This window comes from Hemibagrus wyckioides, linkage group LG14 (assembly GCF_019097595.1).
Source record: "Hemibagrus wyckioides isolate EC202008001 linkage group LG14, SWU_Hwy_1.0, whole genome shotgun sequence".
Classification (NCBI taxonomy): Eukaryota; Metazoa; Chordata; class Actinopteri; order Siluriformes; family Bagridae; genus Hemibagrus; species Hemibagrus wyckioides.
Window position 1 is genome coordinate 18,276,627 of NC_080723.1, and position 12,362 is coordinate 18,288,988.

A 12,362-nucleotide genomic window follows, 5' to 3' on the forward strand; every position below is an offset into this window, starting at 1 on the left:
TTTGTGTTTACCAGATTTATTTTGAACACGCACCGATGAATACAATACAACTCAACATCCCAGCATCTCAATTCTTCAACGTCTACACTGACCACGCCTACAGGACACATGGGTTTTGATGACAAAGCATTTTATATCAGTCCACTCCAGAATCATTGGCACTCTTTATTCAAATGAGCAAAAGGTCATTCATTCATTTATTCTTCTAGAGTAAAGTTTTTTTTCCTCATCAGGATTGTGATGGATTTGGAGCTCAGCTGGATCAATTGCATCAATTGGATGCAATTTCGGGAATACACTCTCGATGAGATGCTAGATGCTAGATACACACAAACACACTCACACAGATTAAATTACACAATGATATTAAGTGATTAATTTTCTTGGCTTTGTTCAGGGGCACAACAGAAACTAGATTACAAATTTCCAAATCATGCGAGATGTGTGAGGACGCCTGAGCATACTGAACTCACTGTCAGGAAGGGTGCCAATAGTTTTGGAATCGACGGTATATGAGCACCAAATGACTTCCATGTAGGTTAATGAGCCACATTCAGATTTGTGAAGCAGTCGCAGATTGCAGTTAACACAGACATGGAGAAGTGGATCTGAAATGCATCTGTGGTACTATATATTTAATGTGTGTGTGTGTGTGTTTGCATTGTTCCAGACTTCTGTATATTACTTCAGCTCTTCTGATGCTGATGTAGGGGTTTCAGATTCTTCTTGTCCTTCCTATGAAGACAGGAACACACACAATTACACACAACAGCACACATTAACCACAAATGACCTCCATATTGGATTCACAGAAGATCAAAACATCAAAGATCCTATTCATTCTAGCGTTATGTAACCCTAATGACAAATGTACAGGACGATTATTAAACTCTAAATGATACTGCTAGGATTTTTGTGCTGTATCTCATGGTGTATCTTATTTACTCCAGTATCCTTTATTTTTCCTTTAGGAAAAACTAAAAGGAGATCAATTTAACCACACTAATATAGACATTAGTGTTAATGTTCCTGGACATCACAAAACAAACATGAATGTTTAGAAAATTCTGTTAATTAGAGTATTAGAGCTTCTGATATGTGACAGTGAAGGTTAAAGCTCTGGGTTTCTGATCAGTGTGAGCTTCAAACCCTAGCACTGCTTAACTGCCAGTGTCGGGCCCTCCTTGCTCCAGGTGCTGTATCATGGCTGACCCTGTGCTATAGGGTCACGGTCAGGGTTAGGGTTAGGGCTAGCCAAACACACACAAAAAGATGAAGTGAAGATTTTCAGTGTGCTTTCATGTATAAATGACAAATAGAGGTGTCTTCTTGTCAGAATTGCATTCTTCATTCACCTCATCTGTGGTATTTGCCAGACATCCTTATCCTTTTCAAACCAAATCTTGCTTGAAAAAGACATGCTCAATATAAAATCAGTATATCTCAAAAACTATTTGAATAATTCTATATCAAAATAAAAGTAACACATGAGAGATTGCTTTGGAAGTGTTATTTCCACCTGACAAACCTGGAAAGCATATCTCTTTGAATTCTTGCAGAATCAGCCTAAAAATTTAAGAAATCTTTTGTTTAATTTCTCACCATAATCCAGAGCGACTAACATTTATCTCATTCATACAACTGAGGACTAAGGGTCTTACTCAGTGGCCCAGCAGTGGCAGCTTAGTGGACCGGGGATTAAACTCATAGCCTTCTGATCAGTCCCACATACTAACCGCTGAACACCACAGTATGCTAGGTTTTTTCGTTGTTGTTTTTGTTTTTGCTTTTTTAATACACTATATGGTTATGCTCTGTGTAATAAGTTACTTTCTCACCTACACTTTAGATATAGTTCGGTCCAAAAATCTGATACATACACTGAAAATCTGAAATGTTTTCAAACTGGTAATAATCAGTAATATGTACAGCAAAATTAACATATCTAGAATTTAGATTTTACTTATTTAGTTCAATATGGTTAATAATATTGTGAAGCAAATGTGTGATTTTGACCCTAACTATTTTATATAAAAGGTCAGCTTTCCCTCATGTCTAATTTCTTCTATCACATGATCAGACGACACTCCGATAGATCTGATCTGAAGTGGATCAGGAGATTTTTCACACATTTGAGTTGATGCAGCTCGAGTTCACACTGTCGCTAAAGCACAAAAAGGAGACACATGGAATACTAGGAAACTTTTTAATATTAGATTCTACCAGTATTAAACATTTTACTCGAGATATTATCAATAATCTAATTTATAAAAGATTGATTGCTGCATTCGTTTGACAAAAGTCAGAATTGTTACTAGATGTTTAGACCCAGCTGTACTGTACGTTAACATTTTATCAGCTTCTTTGCCCATAAACATATACAGTGGCTCACTGTAAACAGGGGTGTGTTTACTTTCTGGAGCATATTCTAATGGTTTATTCAAAAGAAGGCAATGTTTTCTTTTGTTTTTCTCTGGAATACAGAAGGCACTTAATGCGTTATTTATCATGACGCTGTTCTCGGGCAGGTAGTAGCTTGTTTTCTATATTTTGCACTGCATTCACATGAAATTGACAAAACTGCTGTCTGATTTATATTACAGCTCTTGATACTCACTGGAACAACAAGCTGACTAAACTTGTTTTGTTTTCTTCAGTTTAATTTTTTCTCTTGACCTTAAACACCGTGGTTAAATTTTTATAAAGAAACAATGACCTCACTGTACAGCACTAAGCACTAATTACTGACATATTTGCTAGTCTGTAAAGAATAATAACTAAAATGCGGAACAGGGTGCGCTATTATTATTTTTTTTAGTTATGACTCGTGCAGACATGTCCTGAGTTGAACTGTGGATCACCTCACCTTCACTTTGTCTAATTCTGATCCACCTGGAAGGGACTTCTGGGGTATATGGAAGGCCTGGAAATTTGGAGAGAAATTCGGCTTCAATAAATATTGCATTTTAATTTGTGTACCATAACCAAAGTGTGCTCATGATCTGGATTTAAAATGACACCGAATGCTAGCTTTTGTAACTTTCTGTGACCTGTGAACATTTTTTTTCCCAACTGAAACTGTAACGGTCTACAGGTTCAACAAGAAACATGAAAGAGCATGCAGGAGAATAACCAGAGGCGTATTGTGATGAAACAGAGTTACTGTTAACACGCCAATGCTGATAATTATCCAGTAAAGCTTACGCATAGCTGTGTTACAACACAGCAATCTGACAAGTAATCATTTTATTTTAACTAAAGACACATCACTGTTTTTATTAATCAGTCATTACATGTCCACAAAGCTCTTATTAACTGTTTGTCCCAGAGGCCAACAGCTGTAATTTTCTCCCACTTTGTTGTGCCCATATTCAGTATTGAATGTCTTTGTCATGTCACGCTCCACAGTGGATCTTTTAGCGGCTCCCTACGTGTGTGAGGGGTCGCCAACAACCTGGCACAGGTTTTACACCGGAAGCCCTTCCTGACGCAACCCTCCCATTTTAACCTGGGCTTGGGAACAGCACTACATTCACTCGAACCCAGGCCTTCCGCATAGTAGGCAAGAAATCTACCACTTAGCCACCAGTGCCCACTTGATAAGAAGCTCATATGAGATGAGATGCTTCAAGTGCCTGTTCACAAGCTTCTAAAATTTGAAGGGGTTATCTTGACTCATTTTATATCAGACTCGCAGCCAGAAAATCATTCATCGGTTTAAACTGTTTTAAAATGTCTGATAAGTCCTTTTCTATTCTGCCGTTTATATGGAACACCAGCGTACTGATAAAAGGGTTCGTTATAATTAGTTCTTGTTGTCACTTGTTTTATAACAGCTATAAATAGTCCTTCTCTCACCAGACACTCTTTCCTTCTAACTAAAAAATTTACCAATAATACTACACAGGGTCATGTAGAACCTGGAGCTTATAAAAAGGGCTTGGGGCACAAGATGGGGCTTGACACCCTGGATGAGGTTCCACCTCATTTCAGGACACAATCACACACACTACAAACAACAAGGAGATGTCTTTGGACTGGGAGAGGAAACTGGAGTACCTAGAGAAAACCCCTGAAATACTGGGAGAACATACAAACTCCATGAACAAAGGACAGAGGTGGTGATAAGGCAAACATGATAACCACTATGCCCAAGACTCCTCTCATGAATCCAAAATAACCATCACTGTCTTATCGGTTACCATAGAAACCATGTCATATAGAATAAGTGCAGTAATATACACCTGTGATGTTTTTTACATGCTTTTTAACCGTGTCTTGACAAAATGACAAAATTTTCCGCTTCAACACAATGAAGCATGTCTGTTTGGATCAGCCAGCGATACGTCTCCACATTTGGCTGGGCTTACACAAGGCGAGAATACATAAACCGAATGAAGTTACAGATCTGGCTGTGGGATAAAATGCTGATGTCGAGCTGAGTGACAAGAACAACAGCATACACAAACATGATTTATTTATTTATTTTTTATTTTTTTTAATGAGAAATTAGATTATCCATCAATGCCAGTGTTTAAATGAATGTTAAGAGCATGAATGTTTAATTTAGGAGTATGGAGTAAATTAAATTAGTTGTACAAAAAAAAAAGAACCTCAGAAAGCACACTGAGTGCTGTAACCGGATCACTCACCTTCTTGGCTTGCTGGATTTCTTCTGTAGACTTGGACCTGCTCTTCACCATATGCTTCTGAGGTGACGTCGTCTGAGGAAATGGAACAAGTGTTAAGTGTTAGTGGAGAGAATAAAAATGATTTTTTTTTTTTTTTCAATTTCAAGCATCAGAAGTGAGTTTTCTCTGAAACAACCTCATCGACATTGTATCCAGAATTGCATTCTATGCCCTAATATGTAGAAATATGTTCGGATGTGTAGTGAATAACACAGTGAGCAGAAGATGCCTGTGTTCAGACTAGCGTTAGGAAAGAAGTAGTTCTTATTAGAGCCCCCTGCTGGCCGTACGGTGAATCAGCACATTGTACATCTTGTCCTAATCAGAGAAGAGAAGAGAAGAGAAGAGAAGAGAAGAGAAGAGAAGAGAAGAGAAGAAAGAAAGAAAGAAAGAAAGAAAGAAAGAAAGAAAGAAAGAAAGAAAGAAAGAAAGAAAGATTTAAAGACAGGATTTAAAGAAAAGAAAAGAAAAGAAAGAAAGAAAGAAAGAAAGAAAGAAAGAAAGAAAGAAAGAAGAAGAAGAAGAAGAAGAAGAAGAAGAAGAAAGAGAATTCAGACAGACAGAGAAGATAGATAGATAGATAGATAGATAGATAGATAGATAGATAGATAGATAGATAGATAGATAGACTTATATGCATAAGGTTGTATTGTATTGTACTGCTATTCATATGCTATCTATATATTGTCTGTTTATTTTTCCTTGTCCAAACTCCATTTTATTTCCAGTACATTTTACTTTTACGTGTGCGTGACGAAAATCGAAGGGAAAAACAACAAAACCATACCAACTTCTTAACTGCTGTTAACACAAACCAGAGTGTTTGTGTGACTGTGGTATGACACACACGCTGTTCAGCTCCTGATTGCGTGTCTGTTGCTAAGCACTGAGCCGTAACAGTCGAACACATCATTGTTCCACACTGTACACGTTTTCCACCACAATGCCAGGGTAACACTGCAAAAAAAAACCATGCTAATCCTGCTTCATAACCCCCGGGGGGTTATGATGAAGCTCAGAGTGAAGCAGCACCTCAGATCAACTCTCTCCTGCCCTTACTGGTAGTCCTACTGGTTTAGTCTGTTTTCTGCTACAAGCTTCCTGCTGCTTTCTTTTGCTCCATGGTGCATGATGGGTCAAACCAGGGGTCAAACCTATTATACACTTCTTTTAATCTTCGTGATTCAGAACTTGTCACTTATCATCGGTGGCCTTGGCCTTTTGGGACAAAGACAAAGTCACAAAGGTGCGTTATAGTGACAGTTTTTATAGCAGGTCATTTCTAACATCACATCAGTGTCATACTGTGGTAATGATGGACAGTGGGGACAGTTTTGTGGGGGAATAATACATTCATCTGTGCTTGCCACAAGCATATTTTTTTACCATTTTCATAAAGGTAGGCTACCAGCTGGCTTGAGAAAGTGTACAGAACTGCTGCCTTGGTTTCAGCCCCAGGGTTCAACATGTACAGACAAGCTGATGAGCTCAGGTCTGAATCTACTACACAGGAACAGAAACTGTATCGTTCAACCCAGAGAAATATAAATTTATCTTTACAGGTAAATGAGTTACAAAGACTTTTTATATTCTCACTGCCCACGTTTCTGTAAATGGACTCACCAGGGGAATCACCAATGGGCTGTTTTTAACTTTTATTCAGTGAAGGGAAGAAAACACTGCTACTGTTATTAAAGCTAGAATTGTTCTTATAGTTAATGGCCAGGGTTTAACTGAACAAACCTAAATAACTCAAAAACACTTATGTCTATAAATAATGTAAATGCAACTTATTTACTTATTTGTTTATTTCATTCATTCATTCATTCATTCATTCATTCATTCATTTATTCATTTATTTATTTATTTACTTGTTTGTTTGTTTGTTTGTTTAGCTATCTAAATAACTCTATTTGTTTATTGTTTGTTTGTTTGTTTGTTTATTCATTCATTTATTCATTTAATTATATTTATTTGTTTGTTTGTTTGTCCTTTCCTGGCTGCAACAGGCTTGAGAATCTCCTCCAGGTTCTTTAACTAAAACAGCAACAGCATTCCCCATGAGACACCATGAGAAGTATAGCGTATGTATCTCCAGATATTTCTGTATCTGTATTCTCAGGCCGTCAGCACTAAGTGTTTTGTGAGACTCTTTGTGAGACACAGCTACTCCTTACTCCAGTAATAAACATTTTTCATCCCCTGACTCCCTTAACTAGGAAATTTATTCAGGAAAATGTTATTTAATGGAGTCACAGAGGTTTTTTTTCTCAGTCTATAAGAGAGTCAATAGGCCTTTATTGTCATTTCCACCATTTTATTTAGCTGATGCAGAACATAGAGTAATGAAACATCTGGATCCTGGAGCTGCATAAAGACACAGCTACATAAGACACCACAGAACTGAAACTAACCAATCACATGAACCTATTCTTTCTTTCTTTCTTTCTTTCTTTCTTTCTTTCTTTCTTTCTTTCTTTCTCTATATCCTGTTCTTTCTTTCTTTCTTTCTTTCTTTCTTTCTTTCTTTCTTTCTTTCTCTATATCCTGTTCTTTCTTTCTTTCTTTCTTTCTTTCTTTCTTTCTTTCTTTCTTTCTTTCTCTATATCCTGTTCTTTCTTTCTTTCTTTCTTTCTTTCTTTCTTTCTTTCTTTCTTTCTCTATATCCTGTTCTTTCTTTCTTTCTTTCTTTCTTTCTTTCTTTCTTTCTTTCTTTCTTTCTTTCTTTCTTTCTTTCTCTATATCCTGTTCTTTCTTTCTTTCTTTCTTTCTTTCTTTCTTTCTTTCTTTCTTTCTTTCTTTCTTTCTCTATATCCTGTTCTTTCTTTCTTTTTTCTTTCTTTCTTTCTTTCTTTCTTTCTTTCTCTCTTTCTTTCTTTCTTTCTTTCTTTCTTTCTTTCTTTCTTTCTTTCTCTATATCCTGTTCTTCCTTCCTTCCTTCCTTCCTTCCTTCCTTCCTTCCTTTCTTTCTTTCTTTCTTTCTTTATATCCTGTTCTTTCTTTCTTTCTTTCTTTCTTTCTTTCTTTCTTTCTTTCTTTCTTTCTTTCTTTCTTTCTCTCTCTATATCCTGTTCTTTCTTTCTTTCTTTCTTTCTTTCTCTATATCCTGTTCTTTCTTTCTTTCTTTCTTTCTTTCTTTCTCTATATCCTGTTCTTTCTTTCTTTCTTTCTTTCTTTCTTTCTTTCTTTCTTTCTTTCTTTCTTTCTTTCTTTCTCTATATCCTGTTCTTTCTTTCTTTCTTTCTTTCTTTCTTTCTTTCTTTCTTTCTTTCTTTCTTTCTCTATATCCTGTTCTTTCTTTCTTTCTTTCTTTCTTTCTTTCTTTCTTTCTTTCTTTCTTTCTTTCTTTCTTTCTCTATATCCTGTTCTTTCTTTCTTTCTTTCTTTCTTTCTTTCTTTCTTTCTTTCTTTCTTTCTTTCTTTCTCTATATCCTGTTCTTTCTTTCTTTCTTTCTTTCTTTCTTTCTTTCTTTCTTTCTCTATATCCTGTTCTTTCTTTCTTTCTTTCTTTCTTTCTTTCTTTCTTTCTTTCTTTCTCTATATCCTGTTCTTTCTTTCTTTCTTTCTTTCTTTCTTTCTTTCTTTCTTTCTTTCTTTCTTTCTTTCTCTCTCTATATCCTGTTCTTTCTTTCTTTCTTTCTTTCTTTCTTTCTTTCTTTCTTTCTTTCTTTCTTTCTTTCTTTCTTTCTTTCTTTCTTTCTTTCTTTCTTTCTTTCTTTCTTTCTTTCTCTATATCCTGTTCTTTCTTTCTTTCTTTCTTTCTCTATATCCTGTTCTTTCTTTCTTTCTTTCTTTCTTTCTTTCTTTCTTTCTTTCTTTCTTTCTTTCTCTATATCCTGTTCTTTCTTTCTTTCTTTCTTTCTTTCTTTCTCTATATCCTGTTCTTTCTTTCTTTCTTTCTTTCTTTCTTTCTTTCTTTCTTTCTTTCTTTCTTTCTTTCTTTCTTTCTTTCTCTATATCCTGTTCTTTCTTTCTTTCTTTCTTTCTTTCTTTCTTTCTTTCTTTCTTTCTTGTTCTTTCTTTCTTTCTTTCTTTCTTTCTTTCTTTCTTTCTCTATATCCTGTTCTTTCTTTCTTTCTTTCTTTCTTTCTTTCTTTCTTTCTTTCTTTCTTTCTTTCTTTCTTTCTTTCTTTCTTTCTTTCTTTCTCTATATCCTGTTCTTTCTTTCTTTCTTTCTTTCTTTCTTTCTTTCTTTCTTTCTCTATATCCTGTTCTTTCTTTCTTTCTTTCTTTCTTTCTTTCTTTCTTTCTCTATATCCTGTTCTTTCTTTCTTTCTTTATTTATTTATTTCTCTATATCCTGTTCTTTCTTTCTTTCTTTCTTTCTTTCTTTCTTTCTCTATATCCTGTTCTTTCTTTCTTTCTTTCTTTCTTTCTTTCTTTCTTTCTGTTTGGATCTGAATCTCTTTGCGTACCTTCTGCTCCATGTTGGATAAGTGCAGCAGGTTTCTGGCAAGTGCAGGAGGGACAAGAGGCTGTTTATCTTGATCACTCGCTCAGGGCCTGTCAGTGTGAGGAAACAGCAGCGCATTAACAAGCATGTAATGTGATAAGAATGCACAAATGTCACCATTTAGGGACATGCAGTCCATCACCACTAGAGGTCCCCTGCTCTCTTGATTCGTTTTTGTATCCATTCAGGAGCGTGGTAAGATGTTTAGCGAACATAGACTGGATGTAGATTAAAGATGGAATTTCTGTACAGACCGTAAGCATGAATAAAACCCTGCTACTTCAGTAATTGACTAAAGGTAAAAAGGTAAAGATTTGACATAATATATAAATATACAAAAGCGGTATAGGTGTGAATGTATTGTGATGTGATTATGAGTATGAGCATTGATCTGCCGAGGCCAGAGGGGACAAGTGGTATTAAGAGAGGCCAGGTCACCATGGAAACACAAGAGAGTGACTCCAAATATTAAATTGTCTCTCTCTCTCTCTCTCTCTCTCTCACACACACACACACACACACACACACACACACACACCAAAATGGTAATTAGAAATTCATGATTCCTAGTGTTGACTAGAGGGCAAGTTATTATGTAGAAACCTCATATCCTTTTATAATCACACATCTAAATGACTCATTTTATCATCCTCTATCATCTGCTCTAATGGCGTTACTGTATAATCTGAATTAAAACACAGGAAGTGGAAATATTTATAGTCCTACTTTACCAATGTTGCTCAACATTGTAAATGTAAAGACCTTCTCAGAAGACGGATCTCAGAACCGTGATGGAGGGATAAAGAAGAATAAAGGCAGCAGTGACTGAACACGGACACGACCTATTTGCTGCCCTACTTTTTTTCTTCTTCTTTTTTTTTTTTTTTACTTGCCGCCACTCCATCCTCACCCTTACCACCAACGTTCTCCACCCTCAGGCTAGTCAGTCATATCTGTAATCTAGTTAGTGTTGCGTGTAGTTTCATTTTCATTGTTTATGGAGTTGGGTTTTTGTGCACGCACGCATACGCAGAGCAAAAAGGAGAAGACATCGCAGGGTATTTTATATACTGTAGCTATGGTAAATGCGTGCTCATGATTGCTGTATATATTGTTATGAGTGGTTTTCTAAATATTGTAACAGATGGATTTACACCGACTTTGAGACACTAACTCACATTTACACATGATGCATTTATTCCAAATTTATTGAGGTAGATGTGTTCAGGGTCTGGATCACACACACAGTGTCTCTCACACACACACAGACACACAGACACACACACACACACACACAGAGGGTGTTTGAATTAATGTGAAATTCAAAGTGTTAACAATTAGTTCACAAAACGTCAATTATATTCACCCTTATAGACGATGATAAAACTTGCATTTTTACAATACAATCTCTCTCACACACACACACACACACACTCAGACACAGAAACCTAGTGTCACTCAAAAAAAAACACATTCAGGCAATAACCAGTCCACAGGAAAGCAGTCAAACCTTTGTTTCCATTGCTACCAATGTTTTAATTCCGAATCCCTTTAACTGTATATTCTCAGTGAGATACGAATAGTATTATATATATATATACTTGCAATTCTAATGTGTTTTAAAGAGCATATATATCACCTATACCTAGAGTCTATCCATCAGTCTGGAAAAAATTAAAATCACAGCCCCTCAGGCTCCTACATGACTGATTATTTTCCATCCTACCCAATGCATTTTCATGCACAAAGAGCACATACCCTGGAAAACGTCTCTTAAATGTAATAGAAATTCTTCTGCCGAGGTGCTTCCTGCCTGCTGAGTCCTGAGCACTGGTCAACACTGAAACCTGCAACACATCAACATCACTAGAGCACACCGAGTCATAGCAAAGCGTGAATCGCCTCCAGTGTGCCCGTGTCTCGTTCTCCACCCCACATACACACACACACTTACACACACTCATACACACACACACGTTCTGTCTATCTGCTTGCCCTTCATTGATCTTGAAACCAGTGTTGCATACAAATACTCAGATCAACACATATAATTGACTCGCTCTCTTTCTCTCTCTCTCTCTCTCACACACACCATCATGCAGGCACACATTAATAAGCCAGAGTTACAGTTACACCCTGGGAAAAAATTCCATTCTATACCGTTGAAGCATTCGATGTTCTATGTTTAACACATGCACATAATAAAAGATTTAAGAAAAGAATTAAGGAAAATAATAAAGAAGGGGGAAAAAAAGGATGCTTCTTACCGGCTCCTTCCACACCTTTGACAGAGAGGCTGTGCTGCCAGATGATAAGCCTGTGTCTCTAGTGATACGCCTTTCCTCTCTCCATCCCTCCCTTCCTCTGCGTCTCTCTCACACCACACCACGCTCTGTGTCCATTCATAATTTCACAGACATGCATGACAAGCGCACACACCCACCAGTCCCGACACACGGAGTGATTCTGATGCTGGCTTATAGTTTGTGTGTGTGTGTGTGTGTGTGTGTGCCATGTAACTGAAATGGAAAGATTTTTTTTCTTCCTACAAATAAAGAAAAGACAGCTCCTCATCATCCCGAAGTGTATTTCATTCTGCCTTTATATAGAGTGTAGACATTCACTAGACAGTTTAATAGGAACACATACAGGTCAAGAGGTCCGGTTAACATTCATAACGTTCACAATAAAACTGGACAGTGAAAGATTTGTTGATCTGTCTGGTTTCTGTCAGCCTGTGCCCAGTGTAGACTCCTGCTCTTGGCTGGTAGGAGTGAAATCCTGCTGTAGTAGCTGATCTATTACAATATTTAACGTCCTCTGAGATGCTTTTCTGCTCAACACGGTTGTAAAGCGTTTATTAGAGTTACCGCAGTCTGCTCGTCTGGTCACTCTCCTCTGACCTCTCTCATCAACAAGCCTTTACTGCCTACAGAACTTCTGCTGTTTGATTGCTTTTCACACCATTTTGATTATTGCATGTGAAAATCCCACAAGATCAGCAGTTTCTTTAACACCTGAAATAACCATGTCAAAAGCATTTACATTTCTGGTATTTGGCAGATGATCTTATCCAGAGCGATGTCTCTATCAATGAACACTGGTTCAATAGGTCACAGACTTAGGATACCATCAGTCTAAAATGATTAAAACAAACCGGGAAAAATAAGGGCTAGTTTAAGTCTTCATCCGTTGTTTGAAGACGGTCAGTGACTCAG

The 12,362-nt window shown here is 36.7% G+C and overlaps 1 long non-coding RNA gene across 2 annotated transcripts; it reads right to left on the minus strand.

The window, feature by feature from the left end:
• On the minus strand, positions 1-11,614 carry LOC131364695 (uncharacterized). Of its 2 annotated transcripts, XR_009206505.1 has the most exons (6): positions 11,412-11,614; positions 10,903-10,991; positions 9,107-9,194; positions 4,653-4,724; positions 2,867-2,923; positions 1-735 (listed from the first exon to the last, which is right to left on the minus strand). It is a non-coding gene; the product is annotated as an uncharacterized LOC131364695 (long non-coding RNA). The 2 variants fall into 2 exon arrangements; XR_009206506.1 differs by lacking the exon at positions 10,903-10,991 and having other exon boundaries at positions 11,412-11,611.
• Between the last annotated feature and the right edge of the window lie 748 nt (positions 11,615-12,362).